This window comes from Ptychodera flava, chromosome 5 (genome assembly GCF_041260155.1).
Source record: "Ptychodera flava strain L36383 chromosome 5, AS_Pfla_20210202, whole genome shotgun sequence".
In the NCBI taxonomy this organism is placed as follows: domain Eukaryota; kingdom Metazoa; phylum Hemichordata; class Enteropneusta; family Ptychoderidae; genus Ptychodera; species Ptychodera flava.
In genome coordinates this window covers 173,943-189,318 of record NC_091932.1, presented here as the reverse complement: position 1 = coordinate 189,318, position 15,376 = coordinate 173,943, and the positions used below count along the sequence as shown (strand labels likewise).

General features: G+C 36.9%; 1 non-coding gene across 1 annotated transcript; it reads left to right on the top strand.

Moving 5' to 3' along the window:
- Positions 1–12,077: 12,077 nt before the first annotated feature.
- Trnam-cau (transfer RNA methionine (anticodon CAU)) lies at positions 12,078–12,166 on the top strand. The gene is given in 2 exon segments: positions 12,078–12,114; positions 12,131–12,166. It is a non-coding gene; the product is annotated as a tRNA-Met (tRNA).
- The last annotated feature ends 3,210 nt before the right edge of the window (positions 12,167–15,376 follow it).

The following is a 15,376-nucleotide window of genomic DNA, read 5'->3' as shown; positions in this document are numbered from 1 at the left end:
AATGTTGGTTTGTATCGAAAACTTCATCGGAAATATGTACATAGTTTTCAAGATACATGCTTTTGAAATTGATGAATTTTGTAATTTTCCCATGGTGCCGTGCGTGTAAAAACTAAGGGAGGAGGTCATTTTCAAACAGGTGGTACCTCGCGCGGAGTCCGCGGCGTCCCACTTATCCGTTTACCGCAGTGATTACTGCACCTCAGGTGCGGTGAATATTCATGACCAACTCATTACCGCAGGCTGGAGTTAGGCCATTCACACCTTTATTTTAGTCCCTTTTGCTCTAATGATCGAGGTATCTCCACGGCATTAAAACGTCCGCGGTAAGTCCGCGGGAATTAAAAAGCTGGGAGGGGTGACGGCTGTGCTGCAGTTTACGAAAATCAGCCTGATTTTTTTCCTACTTTGCGCGATAGTTGGAGGGACGTGCGGGTTATTTTTAGCCGCAGACATTCAACACTCATTGAAGGGTCTCAAATTTCAAAACAAAAGATCAAAGGTCAAAGTGGTGAAATTTGTAGCAATATTTTACTGCAATCTCTACATTTTCGCGCAATAAAATGTAAATAAAATTTTCAATAAAATATTAACTGAAGCAAAACAATGGATTGAAGCTCTGTATTCAAGATTTTACAGAACAAGGTAGAGGTATGCTCCAGGTTTTAAGCGTTGAGCAAACAGAAAAATGTGAGTGTTTTACAAAATAACCTCGAAATATTTTTCATTTTCTAATTGGAAATTAGTGTTTTTTTACGTTATTTGCATTGTAGTTTTCCAAGTATGATTGAGAAATTTAACATACCAGCTAGCGTGACTGCCTTGAAATTTATTTACGGCTCTGGTCGAGAGCCATTCAATAATTTACTGATTCTATGCATAAAATTTGACAAGCTCTGCAAAATGCCGCAGCGGCAAACTGAACAAAATCATGATCGCTCATGCTGTAATGCTGTCAGCTGACTGATATCAACAGTATCCTTTGCCTATGACATGTATTTAGTGTCAGTTTTCAGGGTAATGTCATTATTAGGGCAAAATTCGAACGCTGACATGCTCCCGATTCGTACATTTGCGGAATTTATGCCATATACAGCTACGATCTGTAGTCTTGCTACGTTTGTACTTTGCAATAAAATGGCTTTCTGATATATACCACTCAGCATTTTATTTTAATTTTGCTCAATTTCCGGAGGTTTCAAGCAATTTATACATGTATACTGTGAAGGGCTTTTCTGTGTCCGATCTCCCTGAACTTGCATTTGATTTCATCATGTTAAATAACGCTTCACAGTCTATGTAGTGATTTATTTTCAATGTCTTTCTCTGTCTGCTCCTGGTCGTTTCCGAATCCTATGTGCCTTTTTATTAGATTCCCTCGCAAATACGCTCCAATACATATTTATTCTGTCTGAAATAGTGACCCGAACACGGCCTTCTAGACTATCTTACGACCAAACGCAGTGTATTGTTTGAACGCTTCCTCTCGATCAGACATAAGGCAAGCTAAATATTCTGATAACAACGGAACTGGACATATTGCTTTTAGTTGATCTATTACGACAAATGGTGACGAAATCTGAAATATCAATGAAGGGTCCCACACAACCACCGCAATATGCTGCTTTTCTGGTAAAGCCGATGCGTCTCACTGAACAACAATAACTGCCCTGGCATGAACAGTTCAGACAATGCAATCGGTGAACTTGTTGCTATCAGTGTAGTACTGCATCAGCGAACGTGTATACTGGGAATCTCTCTCAAGGTCAACTTTCCTTTCCCGACTACAGTCCGAATTATTCCGACGTTCACGTCGGGTATAGCTTACCATTGGACTAACGTTATGCCCACGAATAGCCGACCATTTCCGAATGAAGCCGACGTTCGTTTCGCTCAAACACGGAAGAGAAAGTCGACATGTCTTTGGAAAATCGGAAAGAAAGAACCGAAAAAACTCATTCATTAGATCGTACGCTGTTTGACGGACCCACACATCCGCTAAAAAGGGAGAGTGGCGCACGGGAGTGTGGAAGTAAATAAGTTGCTTTCACACATTTGATATTTGACAAACTGTTAAGGATGTTATAGGTGTGACCGGCGTTTATCCCTTTTTGAACAAAAAACATATGAAAGTGTTATATTGCCAAACAATATATACGCTGAAGAAGACAGGCAGCGGGGGGCAGGGGGGGGGGGGTGGCTGAACGCAAAGATAATAATCATTGTAGGGTTTCATTCATTTATTTCTGAAGAAGGATGCTTAAGCATTCACAGTATTAATTGTGACTGTCATGAAGGCAGTATCCAAAGAGTCGGGGCGTTTAAACAGAATGTAAACAACAAGTGATTAATTAAGACTATTCAACGTATGTCGCTACTAAACACTGGCAATGCACTAATGCAGACTTCGTGCGTAGTATTGAAGACATCAATGATACAAATTAGTGTTGCAGGGTTGAGGAGTTCAACGCCCTCTCCGCAGTCAGTCTCACGTTCAACAGAGAAAAGTCGATTTCAAGTGTCCCCTGACACAGTGCCTCGCGAGGCCTGTGTGTTGAACTAGAAAAAAAGACAGAGTTGAAACCCAGGCCCGGACCGCCCCAACGAGCGAGCAGCACCAGATGTTGAAACGGTTATTATGCGGCCCAAATTCCAGTAAAACTTACCCAATAAACGAGACAAGAACTTGTCTAATTAAAAAGCAAACTGCACAAAGTGGGCGGGTTTTCGCGAAGCTCGAAGGCAAAATCTATGAGGAAACGTATCCACGGTTTAATAGTTCAGCCATGTATCTGATAAGTTAAAAAAATAACGTCGCTACCATAACAGTACAACACTACAACATTTAATAACTACACTACCGTCAAAAAACATCAGCAGATAGTCAAAATAACCAATATTTATCTCGATATTTTCGGATCTTATGACCAATCAGAGGAGATCTAGGGTTGTCCTGTCTTGACCTCGGAATTGCAGTGGAACTATATCCCAAACCCGATGTCGCCGTCACAGGTAGTCTGTTCGCATCTAGTCTCGTGCCAAATAAAATATGTCGCCAAGTTTCGATAAAATTTTAGCTGCAAAATTGCCATTTTAACATTTGTTGTAGATCACTGGCTGATCCAGATATCGTGATTTTCTCTCTCTCTCTCCCTTTGTTTGCAAGTGCAACACACCGACATCGCGAAGCAACACACAGACCTACGGTTGATTTGACGGGATCACAGAAAACTGATTACATTATTAATTCAAGAGGCATCTACATACAACCCCATGAATCTTTGAATAACATCGGGATGTGTAGAAACATAAGAGGACGAACGGGATCGGGAGCCTGAGTTGTCGGACCGATGTAACGTACATTCAAAGTTCAAAGTTCGTGCATGTCGTTTTTAGCTCCCATAGCCATATGTATATATGGCAATGGAAGCTATTCTTATAGGCTAGGGAAATGTCTGTATGTATGTATGTCTGTATGTCTGTATGTCTGTATGTCTGTCCGTCAACATCAAAAACTCCAAAACCGCTGCACATTTCATCTTGATATTTGGTGTGTACATGGATGATGGGCTGTAGATGAGATTTTGTTCAAATGAAGTTGTCATTGCCAAAAATATGCAAATTAGTGCCAAAAAAGGCGTTTTTGGTAAAAAATCTTCTTCTTCACAACCGCTGGTCAGACAGCTTTGATATTTGGTATACAGATCCCTAGGGATAACCCAACTTGGATTTGTTCAAATTGTGATGAAATATGCAAATCTGTATTTTTAAGGAATTTTTTGTCATTTTTGGTCAAAAATTTATTTCATCAAAACCGCTCGTCTGACAGCTTTGATATTTGGTATACAGGTTCCTACAGATAAACTTAATATGATATATAGAATATATGGTGAAATCTGCAATTTTGTATTTTTGGTGCAATTTTTGCCGTTTTTGGTCAAAAAATGTGTTTCTCAAAAACTACTTGTCTGATGCCTTTGATATTTGGTATACAGGTTCCTAGGGGTTCTCTTAGTGTGATATTGTGAAATTGATGAAATCTTCAATTTTGTATTTTTGAGTATTTTTTGAGTCAATTTTGCCGTATTTGGTCAAAATATTGTTTCTCAAAAGTTAGTCATGTGATAGCTTTGATATTTGGTATACATTTTTATACATAATTATGATGAAATCATCAATTTTGTATTTTTGCAGCTAATTTTGCCATTTTAGGTCAGGCCATCCTGCAATGAGCTATCAAAGATCTCAACCTTCTTCATCAATACATGTCACGAAAAGTTGCTCTCTACATAACACAGCAGAGCTCTGTCGACTATTGGGTCGCTTGTTTTTTCAAAACCGCTGGTCAGACAGCTTTAATATTTGGCTAACAGGTCCCTAGGATGACCTTAGTGAGATGATTTCATACAGTCAGGAAATACTTAATTTTGTATCCATGTCTATAGTAGCTTCAGGGACATTGGCCCTATGTTCAAGATAATGTGGTGATTCAGTAAGCATTGAAATGGTAAACTGTATTTGGTGTTGAAATGCGGTAAAAAATAATGAGAAACATAGCTGAGGTGATTTCAGCAGGTTTGGTTTCCAACAAATATATTCAAAGTTTTTTCAATGTTAAAGAGTCCTGGCAGATTTTGAAAAAAATCCAAACAAATGTCAATAAAAAAATCAGCCACAGAAGGTTTGTCAAAAAGAAAAGGTGGGATAGTGGGAAAAAAGAATGTACAATGTATCGGATAAAAAAGATAATGTTCCTCATCAATCTTCCAGACAACCCCCTTTTATCAAATGGTACACCCCTGATGTATTTTTGTGAGCAATTAACCATGCAGTGTATTTTAGTTTAAGATGTCAATCAAGTTAGGTAAGGATTTGAAAGGAATAGTCAAGTTCACCACAGTTAAATTTCATAACTTTATCTCTTGTGTCATCATCCTTGTGTAATTGGTTAAGTTTGTATGTTGCTCCAGATGTGGATGTACCAGCTGTTCTGGAAGAAAACAATGTTTACTTTTTCCTGTAGGGTTTCTGAGTTGATGATTATATGTTGAAATCTCTCCATGTATCTGGTGCATGGGCAAAATGTAAATACTGGTTGCATGTTATGTATTTCAGTCTATGTCAAATATTGTAAATGAAAAATCATGAACAGTTTGCTGTGTGCTTTTAAAAGATAACATGTTTGTCAATACATAAATAAAACTGCCTTGCAGTTTGGTTGTCTTAAAAATTATCACAGAAGTAGAAAACGAAAAGAAACTAATCAAATTGCTGTAACATATTCACCCTCAGTGTCTGTAGGCCTATACTTAACTATTTTATCATTACATTCAGCTTTTTGTTATATCTTTATCACTCTTCATGGGCCAAGGCACACTTGGGGTCAATGTCATCACTCTGTGCCAGTCTGTGAATGTCAGTCTGTCTGTATGTGTATGTCCATGTTTCATACAATTGTTGGTTTGTTTTGATAACTGTATGGGAGCGAACAGTGATTATTGTCACTATTTTTTTATACCACGTCACACACTCCCGATTCTGAGAAATTTTCTTGGGACCATACTTCTATCACAACATGTTCCTCACCACCTAAACAAGCTTCTGTGTTCAAATTTTTGAAAGGGAAAAAGATAGCTCCGATCTCGGGTGTTCAAATAAACCAATGTTTGTCTACGTTGTTTGTAACATAATAAAGTTTGTAAGCTTATGCATTACTAAAACCATGACATAAAGTTTCGCACTGGGGAAAATATTTAACGTAAGCTGTAGTTTTTATTATTGCTTCAAAACTTAAATATTGTTCAACAAATAGACCTTTAGCTGTAAGAAAGAAAACATACTTACATTACCAGCAGGGATTTTTACGTCAAGTTGGTCTCTTTCTTTTCAACATCACGTTTGTTTGTGATCAGTGATGTCATTTTTATTTTAGAAATATGATCAACTGCCCGATGTTACAGTTGGAAAATAGTACAGTTTTAAAATTGCGTGCGTCTTTCCAATCGGCGTACACATTTATTGGTGGAATCGAAAATATTTACATAAGACTTCCGTATGTCCTTGGGGCAATGCTACATTGTTGCAAAAGTTTTTTGCACATTTTTGTGTGCGTGTGTTGTTGCAATTTTTCTAGGTCACTTCGACAGACATTACACATTGAAAAGTCCCGAGTGCAATTTCTAATTTAAGAACGCGTTTTAGGAACTGCCAGATGACCGTTTTAGGATCCCAGGAGGACATGCAATCTGATTCGTTCAACAATAGACACTAATGTCACTCAACCTAAATTGCGACATCGGTAAAAGCCATTACTGATATGACAAGTTGAACACAGTCAGATGACCGTGTGCGAGTCCTTGCTCCTTCGCTGGACTTGTCACACATCGGCGTTACTGTCGGCAAGATAAGAAGACTACGTCACAAGCTTTAATGAGGTGCCAAACGGTGCGGTTTTCCGCGGGACAATTTATTTGACCAAAAAAATGGGATTTTTAATGAATAACATTCAAATTTGGAGTCTCAAAAGTTGCAGATTTCATAGTCTTTGCACATTTTTGTGCAAAATTTCACAAAAAAGCCACTTTTTCGCAACATTTAAATTGCTGTAGTTCAAAAACTACTCGGTGGATTTTTAAAATATTTTTTGTTTTGTTTCTCTTACATGATATTTCAAAATTCATGTAATGCAATGAAGCTAAAATTAATTCTAAATTTTGCTTTGAACTCCCTACTTAGCACCTGTTATCTAGCTACCCATCTTTCTTGCATACAGCACTTGACCTCAGCCTTGTTTCAAGCTCCTAGTCCAGGTTCATTCATTCTAGATCATTCAGACTGTCTGCCGCGCATCCCTCCACCATCCCCATCTCCTCCTTAGCTCCACTTAACTGCTTCCCACTGTGGGCCGTCCATTACATGTACTCCCACTCAAGAAGGTGGTCTCCACCGGCCTGGTGGAACCACTTTCACTTTCGGCTTTCCAAAGGTCTGCAAACCCAACTTTGCAACCCAAACCTTTGTCCCTGAAGCAGACTGGTGGAGGCCCCTCGCCCAATCTTAGTTTTTCTTGACATTGTGCTTTCTATTAGGTTATCACTGCTTTGTATTTGTCCACTGTTGCATATTAAAATTCCTTGAACGCCATATCCTGTGTAGCGGTGTGTACTTACAAGCTGTTAAAGTGGCACTCCCACTTGGTAACATTTCTAAAGCACATTTTTTTAATGCCAACGGTCGATATTTGACGTGGCGAATGTGCGCGGATCACGAGATATACCGGTAGATAAAAACATGTCCTCAAAAAAGTAAAAAATTGAATTCTGGTGGCCCACCTAAATTCAGCTTCTGAACATCAAACATTTGGCACTGGGGCCATTGTCAACTAAGCTATGGAGTACGAGTCTACGCTAACGCTGCTGTACGCCACAGTACCACTTGCGTCGGTGATCGGTCATGCTCCCTGGGGGAAAGCAGAGTCTTACTGACTCTGAGAAAAAATGAAAAACAAAGTTTGATTCCACCAGAATTCGCATAGGTGACTAGCACAGTTACGTGCGGTTGATACATACCGCCGAGTGGTATGCAAATTAAGACGCATACCACGCGCGTGGCGTACTGTGTGGCAGACGACAAAATGTAGTCATCAGAGGCGGCTAATATTTGACACATAAAAACTGATGTTTATGTGGTATTGGTTCAAAATATAGTACAACTGATTTAGAACAATGAAAACGACAAAAACTAAGGAGAAGTTTTACAAAACTTACCTGAGGTAATGGCATAATGCCATATAAAGTCTTTGCAGTGGGACAGGAGGGAGGAGAAAACTCCGAACGAGGCCTCTAAGTTTCCAATAACATTAGTATGGGTTAATCGATAATATTCACGATACTCTGTTTGTGTTATCCGATTTACCGAGAAGTCCTAAATAGAAAACGCAGTGATTGTCTGAATTATCTGTCTTGCTGAGGTAATCTCCCGTGAAAGCACTGAGCTGCACTGCACACTTTCTCCAGCGCGTGTGTTAGAATAAGATGGCTCCTGGGTGGCCCTAACAAAGGTCACGATCCCTATGCGCTGTAGTTTGGTGACGTCACAGCTAGATTTGTCCACACAGCGGGAGGTTTAAAAAGCTGATCGTCGCTGGTGAGGCAGGTAAAGTCATAAATTTTGTTAATTTTTCAGAAAATTAACGAAAAAACGGTAAGACGTTATGGCCAATGTGTTGTACAACTGAGCTATGCAATGATACCTCAATGAATACGGCAGAGGACGAAAATTTCTCGTAAATTTACTGAAAGTAGCAGACGAACTATGGCTTCCGGGTATCACGGTTTCGTCGAATTTTCACGGTCGTAACTTTTTCTGGAGGATTTTTCAAAATTAATACCATGATGACATAAATAAGCACTTAAAGAAAAGTAAACTAAAATTTCATTTAATTTAAGCAGCCAAAAGATTTATCCATAATTTTTACGTTGACGTCCACGTAGCGTCAGCCCGTTGCCATTAGCAACGAACGTACCAGATGTACAAAATGAAATCAATTTTCCTCGAGGAAGATTAAACCTTGACTAGTTGTCTCCTTTTTTATCGTAAAACACTGTATTTACACCTTGATGTTGTCTCTAAGGTAAAAAGTTTACAAGACAAGAGTATTTCCGAATTTTCTGCAACTATCCTTTTACAAACACCATAGAAACATGAAGAGCGAAAGTGATGTAAGTATCAAAACTTCTTGACTTTTTGTGTAAATGAATTATTCTGAAATACATTCATATAATGAATATGACAAGTGTAAGTGGGTTTGGTGCGTTAATGCACCAAACGGTTTGCATTGGTTAGTAACATCACCAAGAACAAATGTAAGATTGGCAGATAATGGATTTTTTCCTCTGAAATTAATGTTGAATAACAAAAGCGTCTCTTTGTCATCATATTATTTTAAGATTGTGTGTTTCATAGAGATTCCTCTCAGAAGATTCAAGATAATCGTAAGTTTAGACATTCTATTATTAATAAGATTGGATATGGAAAATAGTTATGCCCTGTTGTCTTTTATATTTGATTGCAAACTTTCATTGATATTTTATTACCACATACTCTACTCAAGATTGATACTTGCATAAGTTGCAAAGGAAATTTTCAATCCGAAATCTTCCAAGAATCATTTTTTCTTTGAAATAAATATCATGTACCTGACAATAAATAAAAGTCTCACACATAAAATAAAGAATGAGATTAATGCTCCTGCAATTTTCAGTCAAATTTTGTCATTTCTTGCAATTATATCATTTGACATCTTACAGCATTTATTGTCATTAAAATTTTTTGTCTTGTATTTAACATCAGTGCAAATTTCATAATTTTTTGTGGCCATGTAAGAAACACTTCTGGGTGAAAAGGCATTATAAAAGTTGTTCTAAAGTCTAAACCACATACATCACAAATAAACTCCATATTTCTGGTCTGACTTATGTCTATTACTTAGAATGACGGAAGCATGCTTCCAGGAGAAAGTTGACCACAAGATGATAATCTAATTGAAAATTTTGTATCTCTTGTTATTTCATAGTTGAATTTATGAAGCTTTTCTGTATAGTTTTTTCGTTTTTTTTTTAAGTGTGATTTTTTTTAAACTGAAGAATAGATCTATAAGGAAACATATTTTCTTGATAAACTTTCCCATGGAGAACAATTGAACTAATATATAAAGTAGAATATATGAATATGAAGAAAGACTAATCCTTTTAGAATGAAAATATTCAGAAGTGTATAAGTAAACTGAAGGCAAAGGAAGTTCAACTGGAAAGAATACGTAAGAGACTAAAAAAACAACAGATATGATGACCAAAGAAACCATCAGGTAAGGGAGGTGTAGTTGCTTTATGACAAAAAATCTGCACTGGTTAGAGATTGTTAGGTGTTGTTGCAAGGGACAGTAGCTGTCATAAAACTGTTCATTTCACATGCACAGGCTGTGTATATAAGTGTAACATTTGATACTTTAACTTGTTTTAGGGAGTTGAACAAGAACTTGAAGTACACACAGCATAAACACTTAAAAATCATGAGAAGTAACAGTTATTGTCCCTTTAATTAAACTCTGTAAAAACACTCACAGCAAACTGGGAAATCTCCATATTACCAAGTGGATTACTGCCTGCTGTCACCAAGTATAGCATATCATCTTGCAGTTGCAGTAATGCAAACTGAATGACTCGTTATTATCTATCTGGCAACCTGTGTTTTTCATAATGCCATATTGAAGCTCCAGCATAGTAACTTTGACTTTGGGTCAGAATTTGACTTTGGGTCAGAATTTTTAAATTGGCAATTTCATTTTCCTGTTCAACTCCCTAAAGCATGTACTAAAATAATAACCAAAAGTCACAGTTACAGATGGGCCTTATGTTGTGTTGTCAAACATAGTACATGCATACTAATACATGCATACTGTCTGATTTTCTTTATTGTAGATGATTCACAAATCGTCAAGCCTAATTATTTCTTCCCGGAAAAAAATGCTTCAAACACGTGGACTGCGGAGAGAGGCAATAAGTAACATTATGTTGTTGAATCGATATTGTGAGATGGAAACTGTCGGTTGCTTCAGAGAACAAACCAAGGTACTTGTTTTATACAACATGTGTGACTACTTTATGTGTATAAACCTAGCTGCCAGTTGATACCATATTTATTGACATGAGTTGTGAAAATTAACATATAATTTTGGAAAGCTACTTATTCAATATTCTTCACAAGGTAGAACAATATTAATGGTGAATGGCTTTAAAAACTTATAAATCTGTGATTTTTACTTTCAGACATACTTTTTTTTTGTCAATGTCATCTCGTGACACAAACAGAAACAACTAAGATCTGGCCAAAATTGACATAATTTGCAAAACAATAGATTCCATCTATTAACCAATCAGTGGACACTTACATGTGGGTTGCACATTGCCACACTGATAGCTCAAGAGCAGTTATGAAAAATGTTTTCTTCAGAATTGAGATAATATATGCAACAATAACAGCATTGCACAACCTCTATGTGTGCTCTGTCGGGTTCCATAAGATATTTTCACTCGTGGTGCAGTGTACTGCATTCTAATTTCATTTGCTTTGCTTTGCTAATGAAAATATTGCCAAAGATTATAACTGCATTGTAAGTGAAAATACATGTTGTATTCGAGTGTGAGTTAGTGATATGGTGTACTCTAGATCTGTCAAACTTTCATTTGCTGTGCTTGCAATAGCATGGCTGCAGGATACCACCATAACACCTATGAAAAGAATCCCATTTCTCCCGAAGGGTGCAAATAGGTCATACGTTTCTTCATTTGATTTTTATTCATACATGTGTGAGTTGTTATTATCATTCAATATATTATTTGACAGTTGCAATCCAGGAAGATATACAATAGTCACCTGATGGGAGGTACAAGAGCAGATGTGAAAAATTCTGGTGATGGATTACATGGTAAGTGTTAACGTTCACAGAGTATCACATTGAATGCAGTAAACTTGTCACTGGTATTTGATATAAATTCAAGTTCTTTACAGGATTGAAGTTTGAACTCGAAGACACCATATACTTTGACATCAACAACATTGGCAGGAATATACCCATACTAAGTACATACTGGTTTGTTACAGATAATTTGTAATTTGTCTCAGATTGTAAGTTGTCATTTATCATTAACAGCACTGTATGAGATGAATACTGTATGATGGAGGTAAATGCTGTAAGTATTATTTTTCAAACTCAATTCAATCCAGTCAGTCAGTGCATCATTTCCGATACAATGCAATGATGACAGGAACTGTCAGTCTTTTTTTCTGGTAAATTTCTCATTTATCACTAATGCCTTGACTCTTCTTCATCCTCTTTTAAAAAGTTCATGTAGTTACGTCACATCATTTCAACACTAGCACATCATTTCATAGCATCAAGAATTTGACACACAATCATTTTTTGAAAAATAAATTTTCTGATACTAATTTTCAATCGTTTATTTAGGAAACACTAGCTCATCTTCCATATCACCCCTTCCAGGTACAAAAGTTTGGCAGGCTCCATAGCTCAGTGGTTAGAGCATCAGGTCCATGGAATACCAAAAGTGAGATCTGAGGGTCCCAGGTTCAATCCCTGGTGGAGTCGGTATAATTTCTATCCTGGCAGTCAGAGTGCGGCAATGCTACACCATGTATGTGCTGCGCCTCTGTTTCATGACTGTTTCCACTCTCTATCAGACTACTAATATCAACTTTCCATGAAGAATGTTGTCTCTTGCAGATTTTCCTGGAAAAAAAATGCAAATATTGTCACACCTCTTACAGAAATTTTAACCACAATATGTGACATTGAGGTTGGAAATTACAAACCAGCATGGCTATATATAAAATACTTCACAACTTAATTTTTTCCCACGGCATTTGGAACGGTGAGATGAGATTGAAGTTAACAGCTAGCTAAGTGCATAGTTACATGATACACCTGACTATACAAATGTACCTACCCTCTCATCTCACAACCAAATCTTCTTTGACATATTGCTATATCCCTAGCCTAACTGGAAGGTAATTACTGACTTTCATGTTCAAAATTATGTAATATGTAGGACCCTCATTACCTTATAATCTCTGCAATCCACCCATAGTAATTACCAAGATACAGTGTACTGCTTAGAAATTTTCAAATACACACGCACAGTCAGATATTGAGCCAGATGAATATAATGCAATGTATGCAAGCACCTTACTGCCTAAATTTATTTTTCGTCAAAAATGTTTACATAAAAGTGCCCATGAAAATACAGTATCGCTGATTTTGTTGCAAATTTATCAAAGTTTCATTTAGATTATGGAGTTTGTTTACCAGCATGTGAGTCTTATGATTAAGGATACAATATTGTTCTGTTCTGGACAACTTTTATCATATCTGCTTGAAATATACTGTTTTCAAAAATTTTAAATCTGTTTCATGGCCTTTTATATCGTAGCATTTCTGTGCTCTACTGACAAAGGGGAAACAATCTGATTCCTTTTTTTCCTTTAACTAATACTAGGAGAGGAAGCAGATGTGTGTGCTATAACCAACTGCCAACATCCAGCAAGTAAAAACCTGCATACCCTTCATGGTGTATATGAAATGAAGGATGCATTTATAACAGGAGAAGACAAACCAGAACACATTAAAATATGCAACAGACACTTCAACAATGAAACTAAACGCGGACATGCACACGGGCACATAAAAAATAAACACATTATCACTAACCTGTCATCGGCAATAACAATGAAAACATGCAGCTTTTGTAACAAAACGTGTTGTGTTACACAGCCAAAAGCATGCAAACTTCACAACATAACTCTTGGAGTAATGAATCCACAGATATACGAAGTGGCTTGTGACTTTCTGGATGAACAAGACCAGGCAGCATCTACAGGGAGAAAAGAAAACATAAATTTCAATGATACACTCTACACAAATCTAAATGACAGCAAAACAGAAACAAGTGGTTATGCTTGTATGACATGCAAGGGTTTGATCCTACCCATCCTTAAAAGTCAAGAGGAATATAAGGATAAAATGAAAAGTATAGAGTTACTAATGCCAAGTTTGCCAGATGATAAACCATCACACAAAGACTATTCTTTTGATTTAAACTTAATTAAGTATTTAAGATCTTCCATGAAACTGCCAATACATTGGTCCATTGGAAGTTATGATAAAAACACAATTCTTTTCCATGAACATTTGATAAGTGATAAAACTTGGCATGTTCCAAAAATGATCAAAGGAGTGTTCCACAATGGGTTTTTGTTATGCCAATTTTACCTATTGGGAAAAATGGTTTCCAGTAAACAACTGACTGGAAATTTTGAAGAAATTTGTGAAAAATTAATTACTGAAGTAGAGTTACATTCCAAAGTGAGAATTTGCTCTGGTATTTATGACACCAATGATATTTTAGCATGTGAAGAGCACAGGATCAAAAATATTAACACTTCAAAATTCATAATTGATCAACATACATTTCAAGTATCAAACAACATAATAAGCAAGACTGTGCGAGCACATAACACAAATGATGCCAGTAAGACGTGTCAATTAAATGCAGGCAATGACAGAGAAAGGTGTTCATCTTGTTCATCTTTACTGACATACATTAGAAGAAATATCACAAAAAAAGTGGGGGTTGGAGACAACATCTTGTCAACTTCAAAATCAAACTTCTCAAAATTAAGTTATGGGGATTTGCTAGAACGAGCCAGGAAACTGGCATTGAAAGTCAAATCATTAAAGAAAAAAAAGAATGTTCTTACAGAAACATATTTCCATGAATCAAAACCAGAAAACCAGATAGAAGTACCACCAAACATCAATTTAACATCATCAAATCTTGTTGCGCTTTTGGAATATGCAATCCAGAATGAGATCCTGGTCGAAAATTCAGTGCTGTACAGCCTGATCTCAGATACGATTATATCTCTCAAACAGAAAGAAAAGGAATCAAAAAACCCAAACAAACCTGTTGAAATCAATTATCCAAAGGGCATTCGTTTTAGTCCATTGGTGATAAAGTTTTGTGCCAGGATTGCCGAGACGTGTGGTAAAACAGGCTACAATGTGGTACGAAAGATCATACCAATACCATCATGGCAGATAATCAAATCCTACCGGCAATCATCAAAATCTTATCATCCTGTAAGCAAAGAAAACATGACATTATTTGTACAAGAACTAGAGAGGAGAAAATGCAAGGGGATTGGTGGAATTCATTGGGATGAAATGCTCATTAGAAGAGGTGTCACAGTATGTCGAAGAACAAATGAACTTGTTGGTTTTGAAGATCTTGACATCAATAATGAATATATTGACACAGACATGCTCTCTGATCAACACAACAACACTACAGAAGATGATGAAGATGATGAAATACTTTCAACAGCTTCTGTAGATAGTGATTATGAAGAAAAAGATGATTGCAACAATAAACAACCTATAGCAAGGATGATTTACTTACATGTCTAACATAGAAGAGCTGAGCGAGCCAGGATACCATGACAATGCCCGAAGTTTGCAGAAACTTTGGCCAGAGTCATACAAAAATAAGTATGACAAATGTAGATGGACTGACAGAAATATCCACCTACTGATCCTATTTTGGACTGGTAATGATGTGTTTTGTTTCTGTTGGTCTATGTATGTATACTTAAAAACTATCTACTGTTGATATACCAATCAGAGTGCTCAATTCAGGGTGTTTTATCTACTCGTAAAGCCTTGGTCACCAAATTCCAGAAACGAATGACAGTAAAGTACTGTCCAATCAAAAGTGAACATGTCATATTCTGTAGACATCTG